A 13,191-nucleotide genomic window follows, 5' to 3' on the forward strand; every position below is an offset into this window, starting at 1 on the left:
AAAAATATGAAAGCAAATAAATAAAAGGATAATATGAAAATGCTTCAATTGACACTTAAAATGAATTTCGGTCTAGAAAAGCCACACTGCTTCGCAGGACGGGGTAGTTTAAAAGAATAAAGCGAAAGGAACATGGCGGGTGCGATCATACCAGCACTAATGCACCGGATCCCATCAGAACTCCGAAGTTAAGCATGCTTGGGCGAGAGTAGTACTAGGATGGGTGACCCCCTGGGAATTCCTCGTGTTGCACCCCTCTCTTTTTTGTTTCGAAATCCAAATTTCCTATTCGTTCTTTATCCTGTAGTAATTTAGCTCCGTCGGAACGATTGCTTAATATTTTGCTTCTTGTCGAAGCGTGAAGGAGGATCTGAAGGCGCGAGACAAATCAGGAACGGTACGGCTCGATCAAAGCCCGGATCGTCGCTCAAATTTGTCGGCGCAAATGTATCACCGCAAGCGTGAAGGATTGATTTCATGATAATTTAGAGTTGCGGGATGATGGAAAAAAATAGGGTGCAAATCAATAACAAAAAAAGTATAAAGTAAATAAATAAAAGGATAAGAGGAAAATGCTTCAATTGACGCTTAAAATGAATTCTGGTCTAGAAAAGCCACACTGCTTCGCTGGACGTTGTGGGTGCGATCATACCAGCACTAATGCACCGTATCCCATCAGAACTCCGAAGTTAAGCGTGCTTGGGCGTGAGCAGTATTAGGATGGGTGACCCCTTGGGAATTCCTCTTGTTGCACCCCTCTCTTTTTTGTTTCGAAATTCAAATTTTCTATTCGTTCTTTATCCTGTAGTAATTTAGGTCCTTCGGAACGATTGCTTTATATTTTGCTTCTTCTCGAAGCATGAAGGCGGATCTGAAGGCGCGAGAGAATTCAGGAACGGTACGGCTCGATCAAAGCCCGGATCATCGCTCAAATTTGTCGGCGCAAATGTATCAGCGCAAGCGTGATGGATTAATTTCATGACAATTTATTGTTGCGCGATGACGGAAAAAAATAGGGTGCAAATCAATAACAAAAAAAAATATGAAAGCAAATAAATATAAGGATTAAGAGAATGCTTGAATGAGCGCTTAAAATGAATTTGTCTGAAAAACCAACACTGCTTCGCAGGACGGGGTAGTTAAAAGAAATAAAGCGAGAAAAAAAAGGAACATGGCGGGTGCGATCATACCAGCACTAATGCACCGGATCCCATCAGAACTTCGAAATTAAGCGTGTTTGGGCGAGAGTAGTACTTGGATTGGTGACCCCCTGGGAAGTCCTCGTGTTGCACCCCTCTCTTTTTTGTTTCGAAATCCAAATTTCCTATTCGTTCTTTATCCTGTAGTAATTTAGCTCCGTCGGAACGATTGCTTAATATTTTGCTTCTTGTCGAAGCGTGAAGGAGGATCTGAAGGCGCGAGACAAGTCAGGAACGGTACGGCTCGATCAAAGCCCGGATCGTCGCTCAAATTTGTCGGCGCAAATGTATCAGCGCAAGCGTGAAGGATTGATTTCATGATAATTTAGAGTTGCGGGATGATGGAAAAAAATAGGGGGCAAATCAATAACAAAAAAAATATGAAAGCAAATAAATAAAAGGATAATAGGAAAATGCTTCAATTGACACTTAAAATGAATTTCGGTCTAGAAAAGCCACACTGCTTCGCAGGACGGGGTAGTTTAAAAGAATAAAGCGAAAGGAACATGGCGGGTGCGATCATACCAGCACTAATGCACCGGATCCCATCAGAACTCCGAAGTTAAGCATGCTTGGGCGAGAGTAGTACTAGGATGGGTGACCCATGGGATTTCCTCTTGTTGCACCCCTCTTTTTTTTGTTTCGAAATTCAAATTTCTATTGCTTCTTTATCCTGTAGGTATTTAGCTCCGTGGAACAATTGCTTTATATTTTGCTTCTTCTCGAAGCATGAAAGCGGATCTGAAGGCGCGAGACAAATCAGGAACGGTACGGCTCGATCAAAGCCCGAATCGTCGCTCAAATTTGTCGGCGCAAATGTATCAGCGCAAGCGTGAAGGATTGATTTCATGATAATTTAGAGTTGCGGGATGATGGAAAAAAACAGGGGGCAAATCAATAACAAAAAAAAATATGAAAGCAAATAAATAAAAGGATAATAGGAAAATGCTTGAATTGACGCTTAAAATGAATTTCGGTCTAGAAAAGCCACACTGCTTCGCAGGACGGGGTAGTTTAAAAGAATAAAGCGAAAGGAATATGGCGGGTGCGATCATACCAGCACTAATGCACCGGATCCCATCAGAACTTCGAAATTAAGCGTGTTTGGGCGAGAGTAGTACTTGGATTGGTGACCCCCTGGGAAGTCCTCGTGTTGCACCCCTCTCTTTTTTGTTTCGAAATCCAAATTTCCTATTCGTTCTTTATCCTGTAGTAATTTAGCTCCGTCGGAACGATTGCTTAATATTTTGCTTCTTGTCGAAGCGTGAAGGAGGATCTGAAGGCGCGAGACAAGTCAGGAACGGTACGGCCGATCAAAGCCGGATGTCGCTCAAATTTGTCGGCTTCAAATTATCACGCAAGCGTGAAGGATTGGGACTTCATGAATATTTAGAGTGCGGATGAATGGAAAAATAGGGTGCAAATCAATAACAAAAAGTATAAGAGAATAAATAAAAGGATAAGAGGAAAATGCTTCAATTGACGCTTAAAATGAATTCTGGTCTAGAAAAGCCACACTGCTTCGCTGGACGTTGTGGGTGCGATCATACCAGCACTAATGCACCGTATCCCATCAGAACTCCGAAGTTAAGCGTGCTTGGGCGTGAGCAGTATTAGGATGGGTGACCCCTTGGGAATTCCTCTTGTTGCACCCCTCTCTTTTTTGTTTCGAAATTCAAATTTTCTATTCGTTCTTTATCCTGTAGTAATTTAGGTCCTTCGGAACGATTGCTTTATATTTTGCTTCTTCTCGAAGCATGAAGGCGGATCTGAAGGCGCGAGACAAATCAGGAACGGTACGGCTCGATCAAAGCCCGGATCGTCGCTCAAATTTGTCGGCGCAAATGTATCAGCGCAAGCGTGAAGGATTGATTTCATGATAATTTAGAGTTGCGGGATGATGGAAAAAAATAGGGGGCAAATCAATAACAAAAAAAAATATGAAAGCAAATAAATAAAAGGATAATATGAAAATGCTTCAATTGACACTTAAAATGAATTTCGGTCTAGAAAAGCCACACTGCTTCGCAGGACGGGGTAGTTTAAAAGAATAAAGCGAAAGGAACATGGCGGGTGCGATCATACCAGCACTAATGCACCGGATCCCATCAGAACTCCGAAGTTAAGCATGCTTGGGCGAGAGTAGTACTAGGATGGGTGACCCCTGGGAATTCCTCTTGTTGCACCCCTCTTTTTTTTGTGTCGAAATTCAAATTTTCTATTCGTTCTTTATCCTGTAGTAATTTAGGTCCTTCGGAACGATTGCTTAATATTTTGCTTCTTGTCAAAGCGTGAAGGAGGATCTGAAGGCGCGAGACAAATTAGGAACGGTACGGCTCGATCAAAGCCCGGATCGTCGCTCAAATTTGTCGGCGCAAATGGTATCAGCGCAAAGTGTGAAGGATTGATTTCAATGATAATTTAGAATTGGCGATGAGGGAAAAACAGGGGCAAATCAATGACAAAAAAATATGAAAGGCAAATAAATAAAAGATAATAGGAAAAATGCTTGAATTGAGCTTAAAATGAATTTCGGTCTAGAAAAGCCCACACTGCGTTCGGCAGACGGGGTAGTTTTAAAAGAATAAACGAAAGGAACATGGCGGGTGCGATCATACCAGCACTAATGCACCGGATCCCATCAGAACTCCGAAGTTAAGCATGCTTGGGCGAGAGTAGTACTAGGATGGGTGACCCCCTGGGAATTCCTCTTGTTGCACCCCCCTCTTTTTTGTTTCGAAATTCAAATTTTCTATTCGTTCTTTATCCTGTAGTAATTTAGGTCCTTCGGAACGATTGCTTAATATTTTGCTTCTTGTCAAAGCGTGAAGGAGGATCTGAAGGCGCGAGACAAATTAGGAACGGTACGGCTCGATCAAAGCCCGGATCGTCGCTCAAATTTGTCGGCGCAAATGTATCACCGCAAGCGTGAAGGATTCATTTCATGATAATTTAGAGTTGCGGGAAGATGGAAAAAAACAGGGTGCAAATCAATAACAAAAAAATATATAAAGTAAATAAATAAAAGGATAAGAGGAAAATGCTTCAATTGACGCTTAAAATGAATTCTGGTCTAGAAAAGCCACACTGCTTCGCTGGACGGGGTAGTTTAAAAGAATAATGCGAAAGGAACATGGCGGGTGCGATCATACCAGCACTAATGCACCGGATCCCATCAGAACTCCGAAGTTAAGCATGCTTGGGCGAGAGTAGTACTAGGATGGGTGACCCCCTGGGAATTCCTCTTGTTGCACCCCTCTCTTTTTTGTTTCGAAATTCAAAATTTCTATTCGTTCTTTATCCTGTAGTAATTTAGGTCCTTCGGAACGATTGCTTTATATTTTGCTTCTTCTCGAAGCATGAAGGCGGATCTGAAGGCGCGAGACAAATCAGGAACGGTACGGCTCGATCAAAGCCCGAATCGTCGCTCAAATTTGTCGGCGCAAATGTATCAGCGCAAGCGTGAAGGATTGATTTCATGATAATTTAGAGTTGCGGGATGATGGAAAAAAACAGGGGGCAAATCAATAACAAAAAAAAATATAAAGTAAATAAATAAAAGGATAAGAGGAAAATGCTTGAATTGACGCTTAAAATGAATTTCGGTCTAGAAAAGCCACACTGCTTCGCAGGACGGGGTAGTTTAAAAGAATAAAGCGAAAGGAACATGGCGGGTGCGATCATACCAGCACTAATGCACCGGATCCCATCAGAACTCCGAAGTTAAGCATGCTTGGGCGAGAGTAGTACTAGGATGGGTGACCCCTGGGAATTCCTCTTGTTGCACCCCTCTTTTTTTTGTTTCGAAATTCAAATTTTCTATTCGTTCTTTATCCTGTAGTAATTTAGGTCCTTCGGAACGATTGCTTAATATTTTGCTTCTTGTCAAAGCGTGAAGGACGGATCTGAAGGCGCGAGACAAATTCAGGAACGGTACGGCTCGATCAAAGCCCGGATCGTCGCTCAAATTTGTCGGCGCAAATGTATCACCGCAAGCGTGAAGGATTGATTTCATGATAATTTAGAGTTGCGGGAAGATGGAAAAAAACAGGGTGCAAATCAATAACAAAAAAAAATATAAAGTAAATAAATAAAAGGATAAGAGGAAAATGCTTCAATTGACGCTTAAAATGAATTCCGGTCTAGAAAAGCCACACTGCTTCGCTGGACGGGGTAGTTTAAAAGAATAAAGTGAAAGGAACGTTGTGGGTGAGATCATACCAGCACTAATGCACCGTATCCCATCAGAACTCCGAAGTTAAGCGTGCTTGGGCGTGAGCAGTATTAGGATGGGTGACCCCTTGGGAATTGTTCTTGTTGCACCCCTCTCTTTTTTGCTTCGAAATTCAAATTTTCTATTCGTTCTTTATCCTGTAGTAATTTAGGTCCTTCGGAACGATTGCTTTATATTTTGCTTCTTCTCGAAGGATGAAGGCGGATCTGAAGGCGCGAGAGAATTCAGGAACGGTACGGCTCGATCAAAGCCCGGATCATCGCTCAAATTTGTCGGCGCAAATGTATCAGCGCTAGCGTGATGGATTGATTTGATGACAATTTATTGTTGCGCGATGAGGGAAAAAAACAGGGTGCAAATCAATAACAAAAAAAAATATGAAAGCAAATAAACAAAAGGGTAAGAGAAAAATGCTTGAATTGACGCTTAAAATGAATTTCGGTCTAGAAAAGCCACACTGCTTCGCAGGACGGGGTAGTTTAAAAGAATAAAGTGAAAGGAACATGGCGGGTACGATCATACCAGCACTAATGCACCGGATCCCATCAGAACTCCGAAGTTAAGCATGCTTGGGCGAGAGTAGTACTAGGATGGGTGACCCCCTGGGAATTCTTCTTGTTGCACCCCTCTTTTTTTTGTTTCGAAATCCAAATTTCCTATTCGTTCTTTATCCTGTAGTAATTTAGCTCCGTCGGAACGATTGCTTAATATTTTGCTTCTTGTCGAAGCGTGAAGGAGGATCTGAAGGCGCGAGACAAATCAGGAACGGTACGGCTCGATCAAATTTGTCGACGCAAATGTATCACCGCAAGCGTGAAGGATTGATTTCATGATAATTTAGAGTTGCGGGATGATGGAAAAAAACAGGGTGCAAATCAATAACAAAAAAAATATAAAGTAAATAAATAAAAGGATAAGAGGAAAATGCTTCAATTGACGCTTAAAATGAATTCCGGTCCAGAAAAGCCACACTGCTTCGCTGGACGGGGTAGTTTAAAAGAATAAAGCGAAAGGAACGTTATGGGTGCGATCATACCAGCACTAATGCACCGTATCCCATCAGAACTCCGAAGTTAAGCGTGCTTGGGCGTAAGCAGTATTAGGATGGGTGACCCCCTGGGAAGTCCTCGTGATGCACCCCTCTCTTTTTTGTTTCGAAATCCAAATTTCCTATTCGTTCTTTATCCTGTAGTAATTTAGCTCCGTCGGAACGATTGCTTAATATTTTGCTTCGTGTCGAAGCGTGAAGGAGGATCTGAAGGCGCGAGACAAATCAGGAACGGTACGGCTCGATCAAAGCCCGGATCGTCGCTCAAATTTGTCGGCGCAAATGTATCAGCGCAAGCGTGAAGGATTGATTTCATGATAATTTAGAATTGCGGGATGATGGAAAAAAACAGGGGGCAAATCAATAACAAAAAAAAATATGAAAGCAAATAAATAAAAGGATAATAGGAAAATGCTTGAATTGACGCTTAAAATGAATTTCGGTCTAGAAAAGCCACACTGCTTCGCAGGACGGGGTAGTTTAAAAGAATAAAGCGAAAGGAATATGGCGGGTGCGATCATACCAGCACTAATGCACCGGATCCCATCAGAACTTCGAAATTAAGCGTGTTTGGGCGAGAGTAGTACTTGGATTGGTGACCCCCTGGGAAGTCCTCGTGTTGCACCCCTCTCTTTTTTGTTTCGAAATCCAAATTTCCTATTCGTTCTTTATCCTGTAGTAATTTAGCTCCGTCGGAACGATTGCTTAATATTTTGCTTCTTGTCGAAGCGTGAAGGAGGATCTGAAGGCGCGAGACAAATCAGGAACGGTACGGCTCGATCAAAGCCCGGATCGTCGCTCAAATTTGTCGGCGCAAATGTATCAGCGAAAGCGTGGAGGATTGATTTCATGATAATTTAGAGTTGCGGGATGATGGAAAAAAATAGGGGGCAAATCAATAACAAAAAAAAATATGAAAGCAAATAAATAAAAGGATAATAGGAAAATGCTTCAATTGACACTTAAAATGAATTTCGGTCTAGAAAAGCCACACTGCTTCGCAGGACGGGGTAGTTTAAAAGAATAAAGCGAAAGGAACATGGCGGGTGCGATCATACCAGCACTAATGCACCGGATCCCATCAGAACTCCGAAGTTAAGCATGCTTGGGCGAGAGTAGTACTAGGATGGGTGACCCCCTGGGAATTCCTCTTGTTGCACCCCTCTCTTTTTTGTTTCGAAATTCAAATTTTCTATTCGTTCTTTATCCTGTAGTAATTTAGGTCCTTCGGAACGATTGCTTTATATTTTGCTTCTGCTCGAAGCATGAAGGCGGATCTGAAGGCGCGAGACAAATCAGGAACGGTACGGCTCGATCAAAGCCCGGATCGTCGCTCAAATTTGTCGGCGCAAATGTATCAGCGCAAGCGTGAAGGATTGATTTCATGATAATTAGAGTTGCGGGATGATGGAAAAAAACAGGGGGCAAATCAATAACAAAAAAAATATGAAAGCAAATAAATAAAGGATAATAGGAAAATGCTTGAATTGACGCTTAAAATGAATTTCGGTCTAGAAAAGCCACACTGCTTCGCAGGACGGGGTAGTTTAAAAGAATAAAGCGAAAGGAATATGGCGGGTGCGATCATACCAGCACTAATGCACCGGATCCCATCAGAACTTCGAAATTAAGCGTGTTTGGGCGAGAGTAGTACTTGGATTGGTGACCCCCTGGGAAGTCCTCGTGTTGCACCCCTCTCTTTTTTGTTTCGAAATCCAAATTTCCTATTCGTTCTTTATCCTGTAGTAATTTAGCTCCGTCGGAACGATTGCTTAATATTTTGCTTCTTGTCGAAGCGTGAAGGAGGATCTGAAGGCGTGAGACAAATCAGGAACGGTACGGCTCGATCAAAGCCCGGTTCGTCGCTCAAATTTGTCGGCGCAAATGTATCAGCGCAAGCGTGAAGGATTGATTTCATGATAATTTAGAGTTGCGGGATGATGGAAAAAAATAGGGGGCAAATCAATAACAAAAAAAAATATGAAAGCAAATAAATAAAAGGATAATATGAAAATGCTTCAATTGACACTTAAAATGAATTTCGGTCTAGAAAAGCCACACTGCTTCGCAGGACGGGGTAGTTTAAAAGAATAAAGCGAAAGGAACATGGCGGGTGCGATCATACCAGCACTAATGCACCGGATCCCATCAGAACTCCGAAGTTAAGCATGCTTGGGCGAGAGTAGTACTAGGATGGGTGACCCCCTGGGAATTCCTCGTGTTGCACCCCTCTCTTTTTTGTTTCGAAATCCAAATTTCCTATTCGTTCTTTATCCTGTAGTAATTTAGCTCCGTCGGAACGATTGCTTAATATTTTGCTTCTTGTCGAAGCGTGAAGGAGGATCTGAAGGCGCGAGACAAATCAGGAACGGTACGGCTCGATCAAAGCCCGGATCGTCGCTCAAATTTGTCGGCGCAAATGTATCACCGCAAGCGTGAAGGATTGATTTCATGATAATTTAGAGTTGCGGGATGATGGAAAAAAATAGGGTGCAAATCAATAACAAAAAAAGTATAAAGTAAATAAATAAAAGGATAAGAGGAAAATGCTTCAATTGACGCTTAAAATGAATTCCGGTCTAGAAAAGCCACACTGCTTCGCTGGACGGGGTAGTTTAAAAGAATAAAGCGAAAGGAACGTTGTGGGTGCGATCATACCAGCACTAATGCACCGTATCCCATCAGAACTCCGAAGTTAAGCGTGCTTGGGCGTGAGCAGTATTAGGATGGGTGACCCCTTGGGAATTCCTCTTGTTGCACCCCTCTCTTTTTTGTTTCGAAATTCAAATTTTCTATTCGTTCTTTATCCTGTAGTAATTTGGGTCCTTCGGAACGATTGCTTTATATTTTGCTTCTTCTCGAAGCATGAAGGCGGATCTGAAGGCGCGAGAGAATTCAGGAACGGTACGGCTCGATCAAAGCCCGGATCATCGCTCAAATTTGTCGGCGCAAATGTATCGGCGCTAGCGTGATGGATTGATTTCATGACAATTTATTGTTGCGCGATGAGGGAAAAAAACAGGGTGCAAATCAATAACAAAAAAAAATATGAAAGCAAATAAATAAAAGGATAAGAGAAAAATGCTTGAATTGACGCTTAAAATGAATTTCGGTCTAGAAAAGCCACACTGCTTCGCAGGACGGGGTAGTTTAAAAGAATAAAGCGAAAGGAACATGGCGGGTGCGATCATACCAGCACTAATGCACCGGATCCCATCAGAACTCCGAAGTTAAGCATGCTTGGGCGAGAGTAGTACTAGGATGGGTGACCCCCTGGGAATTCCTCTTGTTGCACCCCTCTCTTTTTTGTTTCGAAATTCAAATTTTCTATTCGTTCTTTATCCTGTAGTAATTTAGGTCCTTCGGAACGATTGCTTTATATTTTGCTTCTTCTCGAAGCATGAAGGCGGATCTGAAGGCGCGAGACAAATCAGGAACGGTACGGCTCGATCAAAGCCCGGATCGTCGCTCAAATTTGTCGGCGCAAATGTATCAGCGCAAGCGTGAAGGATTGATTTCATGATAATTTAGAGTTGCGGGATGATGGAAAAAAACAGGGGGCAAATCAATAACAAAAAAAAATATGAAAGCAAATAAATAAAAGGATAATAGGAAAATGCTTGAATTGACGCTTAAAATGAATTTCGGTCTAGAAAAGCCACACTGCTTCGCAGGACGGGGTAGTTTAAAAGAATAAAGCGAAAGGAACATGGCGGGTGCGATCATACCAGCACTAATGCACCGGATCCCATCAGAACTCCGAAGTTAAGCATGCTTGGGCGAGAGTAGTACTAGGATGGGTGACCCCCTGGGAATTCCTCTTGTTGCACCCCCCTCTTTTTTGTTTCGAAATTCAAATTTTCTATTCGTTCTTTATCCTGTAGTAATTTAGGTCCTTCGGAACGATTGCTTAATATTTTGCTTCTTGTCAAAGCGTGAAGGAGGATCTGAAGGCGCGAGACAAATTAGGAACGGTACGGCTCGATCAAAGCCCGGATCGTCGCTCAAATTTGTCGGCGCAAATGTATCACCGCAAGCGTGAAGGATTGATTTCATGATAATTTAGAGTTGCGGGAAGATGGAAAAAAACAGGGTGCAAATCAATAACAAAAAAAAATATAAAGTAAATAAATAAAAGGATAAGAGGAAAATGCTTCAATTGACGCTTAAAATGAATTCTGGTCTAGAAAAGCCACACTGCTTCGCTGGACGGGGTAGTTTAAAAGAATAATGCGAAAGGAACATGGCGGGTGCGATCATACCAGCACTAATGCACCGGATCCCATCAGAACTCCGAAGTTAAGCATGCTTGGGCGAGAGTAGTACTAGGATGGGTGACCCCCTGGGAATTCCTCTTGTTGCACCCCTCTCTTTTTTGTTTCGAAATTCAAAATTTCTATTCGTTCTTTATCCTGTAGTAATTTAGGTCCTTCGGAACGATTGCTTTATATTTTGCTTCTTCTCGAAGCATGAAGGCGGATCTGAAGGCGCGAGACAAATCAGGAACGGTACGGCTCGATCAAAGCCCGAATCGTCGCTCAAATTTGTCGGCGCAAATGTATCAGCGCAAGTGTGAAGGATTGATTTCGATGATAATTTAGAGTTGCGGGATGATGGAAAAAAACAGGGGGCAAATCAATAACAAAAAAAAATATGAAAGCAAATAAATAAAAGGATAATAGGAAAATGCTTGAATTGACGCTTAAAATGAATTTCGGTCTAGAAAAGCCACACTGCTTCGCAGGACGGGGTAGTTTAAAAGAATAAAGCGAAAGGAACATGGCGGGTGCGATCATACCAGCACTAATGCACCGGATCCCATCAGAACTCCGAAGTTAAGCATGCTTGGGCGAGAGTAGTACTAGGATGGGTGACCCCTGGGAATTCCTCTTGTTGCACCCCTCTTTTTTTTGTTTCGAAATTCAAATTTTCTATTCGTTCTTTATCCTGTAGTAATTTAGGTCCTTCGGAACGATTGCTTAATATTTTGCTTCTTGTCAAAGCGTGAAGGAGGATCTGAAGGCGCGAGACAAATTAGGAACGGTACGGCTCGATCAAAGCCCGGATCGTCGCTCAAATTTGTCGGCGCAAATGTATCACCGCAAGCGTGAAGGATTGATTTCATGATAATTTAGAGTTGCGGGAAGATGGAAAAAAACAGGGTGCAAATCAATAACAAAAAAAAATATAAAGTAAATAAATAAAAGGATAAGAGGAAAATGCTTCAATTGACGCTTAAAATGAATTCCGGTCTAGAAAAGCCACACTGCTTCGCTGGACGGGGTAGTTTAAAAGAATAAAGTGAAAGGAACGTTGTGGGTGAGATCATACCAGCACTAATGCACCGTATCCCATCAGAACTCCGAAGTTAAGCGTGCTTGGGCGTGAGCAGTATTAGGATGGGTGACCCCTTGGGAATTGTTCTTGTTGCACCCCTCTCTTTTTTGCATCGGAATTCAAATTTTCTATTCGTTCTTTATCCTGTAGTAATTTAGGTCCTTCGGAACGATTGCTTTATATTTTGCTTCTTCTCGAAGGATGAAGGCGGATCTGAAGGCGCGAGAGAATTCAGGAACGGTACGGCTCGATCAAAGCCCGGATCATCGCTCAAATTTGTCGGCGCAAATGTATCAGCGCTAGCGTGATGGATTGATTTGATGACAATTTATTGTTGCGCGATGAGGGAAAAAAACAGGGTGCAAATCAATAACAAAAAAAAATATGAAAGCAAATAAACAAAAGGGTAAGAGAAAAATGCTTGAATTGACGCTTAAAATGAATTTCGGTCTAGAAAAGCCACACTGCTTCGCAGGACGGGGTAGTTTAAAAGAATAAAGTGAAAGGAACATGGCGGGTACGATCATACCAGCACTAATGCACCGGATCCCATCAGAACTCCGAAGTTAAGCATGCTTGGGCGAGAGTAGTACTAGGATGGGTGACCCCCTGGGAATTCTTCTTGTTGCACCCCTCTTTTTTTTGTTTCGAAATCCAAATTTCCTATTCGTTCTTTATCCTGTAGTAATTTAGCTCCGTCGGAACGATTGCTTAATATTTTGCTTCTTGTCGAAGCGTGAAGGAGGATCTGAAGGCGCGAGACAAATCAGGAACGGTACGGCTCGATCAAAGCCCGGATCGTCGCTCAAATTTGTCGGCGCAAATGTATCACCGCAAGCGTGAAGGATTGATTTCATGATAATTTAGAGTTGCGGGAAGATGGAAAAAAACAGGGTGCAAATCAATAACAAAAAAAAATATAAAGTAAATAAATAAAAGGATAAGAGGAAAATGCTTCAATTGACGCTTAAAATGAATTCCGGTCTAGAAAAGCCACACTGCTTCGCTGGACGGGGTAGTTTAAAAGAATAAAGTGAAAGGAACGTTGTGGGTGAGATCATACCAGCACTAATGCACCGTATCCCATCAGAACTCCGAAGTTAAGCGTGCTTGGGCGTGAGCAGTATTAGGATGGGTGATCCCTTGGGAATTGTTCTTGTTGCACCCCTCTCTTTTTTGCTTCGGAATTCAAATTTTCTATTCGTTCTTTATCCTGTAGTAATTTAGGTCCTTCGGAACGATTGCTTAATATTTTGCTTCTTGTCAAAGCGTGAAGGAGGATCTGAAGGCGCGAGACAAATCAGGAACGGTACGGCTCGATCAAAGCCCGGATCGTCGCTCAAATTTGTCGGCGCAAATGTATCACCGCAAGC

General features: G+C 42.4%; 22 non-coding genes and 3 pseudogenes across 22 annotated transcripts; all 25 read left to right on the forward strand.

The window, feature by feature from the left end:
* The first annotated feature begins 137 nt into the window (after nucleotides 1-137).
* Nucleotides 138-256, forward strand: LOC113756258. Its single transcript, XR_003465883.1, has one exon. It is a non-coding gene; the product is annotated as a 5S ribosomal RNA (ribosomal RNA).
* Nucleotides 257-638: 382 nt separating this feature from the next.
* On the forward strand, nucleotides 639-757 carry LOC113756272. Its single transcript, XR_003465897.1, has one exon. It is a non-coding gene; the product is annotated as a 5S ribosomal RNA (ribosomal RNA).
* A 419-nt stretch (nucleotides 758-1,176) lies between these two features.
* Nucleotides 1,177-1,295, forward strand: LOC113756267. Its single transcript, XR_003465892.1, has one exon. It is a non-coding gene; the product is annotated as a 5S ribosomal RNA (ribosomal RNA).
* A 415-nt stretch (nucleotides 1,296-1,710) lies between these two features.
* On the forward strand, nucleotides 1,711-1,828 carry LOC113756276. Its single transcript, XR_003465901.1, has one exon. It is a non-coding gene; the product is annotated as a 5S ribosomal RNA (ribosomal RNA).
* A 414-nt stretch (nucleotides 1,829-2,242) lies between these two features.
* LOC113756268 lies at nucleotides 2,243-2,361 on the forward strand. Its single transcript, XR_003465893.1, has one exon. It is a non-coding gene; the product is annotated as a 5S ribosomal RNA (ribosomal RNA).
* Nucleotides 2,362-2,735: 374 nt separating this feature from the next.
* LOC113756273 lies at nucleotides 2,736-2,854 on the forward strand. The gene has a single exon (XR_003465898.1). It is a non-coding gene; the product is annotated as a 5S ribosomal RNA (ribosomal RNA).
* A 416-nt stretch (nucleotides 2,855-3,270) lies between these two features.
* LOC113756262 lies at nucleotides 3,271-3,388 on the forward strand. Its single transcript, XR_003465887.1, has one exon. It is a non-coding gene; the product is annotated as a 5S ribosomal RNA (ribosomal RNA).
* A 415-nt stretch (nucleotides 3,389-3,803) lies between these two features.
* Nucleotides 3,804-3,922, forward strand: LOC113756280. The gene has a single exon (XR_003465902.1). It is a non-coding gene; the product is annotated as a 5S ribosomal RNA (ribosomal RNA).
* A 415-nt stretch (nucleotides 3,923-4,337) lies between these two features.
* LOC113756281 lies at nucleotides 4,338-4,456 on the forward strand. The gene has a single exon (XR_003465903.1). It is a non-coding gene; the product is annotated as a 5S ribosomal RNA (ribosomal RNA).
* A 415-nt stretch (nucleotides 4,457-4,871) lies between these two features.
* LOC113756263 lies at nucleotides 4,872-4,989 on the forward strand. Its single transcript, XR_003465888.1, has one exon. It is a non-coding gene; the product is annotated as a 5S ribosomal RNA (ribosomal RNA).
* A 417-nt stretch (nucleotides 4,990-5,406) lies between these two features.
* On the forward strand, nucleotides 5,407-5,525 carry LOC113756277 (annotated as a pseudogene).
* Nucleotides 5,526-5,941: 416 nt separating this feature from the next.
* LOC113756265 lies at nucleotides 5,942-6,060 on the forward strand. The gene has a single exon (XR_003465890.1). It is a non-coding gene; the product is annotated as a 5S ribosomal RNA (ribosomal RNA).
* Nucleotides 6,061-6,455: 395 nt separating this feature from the next.
* Nucleotides 6,456-6,574, forward strand: LOC113756275. The gene has a single exon (XR_003465900.1). It is a non-coding gene; the product is annotated as a 5S ribosomal RNA (ribosomal RNA).
* A 416-nt stretch (nucleotides 6,575-6,990) lies between these two features.
* Nucleotides 6,991-7,109, forward strand: LOC113756270. Its single transcript, XR_003465895.1, has one exon. It is a non-coding gene; the product is annotated as a 5S ribosomal RNA (ribosomal RNA).
* Nucleotides 7,110-7,525: 416 nt separating this feature from the next.
* Nucleotides 7,526-7,644, forward strand: LOC113756282. The gene has a single exon (XR_003465904.1). It is a non-coding gene; the product is annotated as a 5S ribosomal RNA (ribosomal RNA).
* Nucleotides 7,645-8,057: 413 nt separating this feature from the next.
* On the forward strand, nucleotides 8,058-8,176 carry LOC113756271. Its single transcript, XR_003465896.1, has one exon. It is a non-coding gene; the product is annotated as a 5S ribosomal RNA (ribosomal RNA).
* A 416-nt stretch (nucleotides 8,177-8,592) lies between these two features.
* LOC113756269 lies at nucleotides 8,593-8,711 on the forward strand. The gene has a single exon (XR_003465894.1). It is a non-coding gene; the product is annotated as a 5S ribosomal RNA (ribosomal RNA).
* Nucleotides 8,712-9,125: 414 nt separating this feature from the next.
* On the forward strand, nucleotides 9,126-9,244 carry LOC113756274. The gene has a single exon (XR_003465899.1). It is a non-coding gene; the product is annotated as a 5S ribosomal RNA (ribosomal RNA).
* A 416-nt stretch (nucleotides 9,245-9,660) lies between these two features.
* On the forward strand, nucleotides 9,661-9,779 carry LOC113756259. Its single transcript, XR_003465884.1, has one exon. It is a non-coding gene; the product is annotated as a 5S ribosomal RNA (ribosomal RNA).
* A 416-nt stretch (nucleotides 9,780-10,195) lies between these two features.
* Nucleotides 10,196-10,314, forward strand: LOC113756260. The gene has a single exon (XR_003465885.1). It is a non-coding gene; the product is annotated as a 5S ribosomal RNA (ribosomal RNA).
* A 415-nt stretch (nucleotides 10,315-10,729) lies between these two features.
* Nucleotides 10,730-10,848, forward strand: LOC113756261. The gene has a single exon (XR_003465886.1). It is a non-coding gene; the product is annotated as a 5S ribosomal RNA (ribosomal RNA).
* Nucleotides 10,849-11,265: 417 nt separating this feature from the next.
* Nucleotides 11,266-11,383, forward strand: LOC113756264. Its single transcript, XR_003465889.1, has one exon. It is a non-coding gene; the product is annotated as a 5S ribosomal RNA (ribosomal RNA).
* Nucleotides 11,384-11,798: 415 nt separating this feature from the next.
* On the forward strand, nucleotides 11,799-11,917 carry LOC113756278 (annotated as a pseudogene).
* Nucleotides 11,918-12,333: 416 nt separating this feature from the next.
* LOC113756266 lies at nucleotides 12,334-12,452 on the forward strand. The gene has a single exon (XR_003465891.1). It is a non-coding gene; the product is annotated as a 5S ribosomal RNA (ribosomal RNA).
* Nucleotides 12,453-12,867: 415 nt separating this feature from the next.
* LOC113756279 lies at nucleotides 12,868-12,986 on the forward strand (annotated as a pseudogene).
* Nucleotides 12,987-13,191: the final 205 nt, after the last annotated feature.

This window comes from Coffea eugenioides, unplaced genomic scaffold (genome assembly GCF_003713205.1).
Source record: "Coffea eugenioides isolate CCC68of unplaced genomic scaffold, Ceug_1.0 ScVebR1_2138;HRSCAF=3115, whole genome shotgun sequence".
NCBI classification, from domain to species: Eukaryota; Viridiplantae; Streptophyta; class Magnoliopsida; order Gentianales; family Rubiaceae; genus Coffea; species Coffea eugenioides.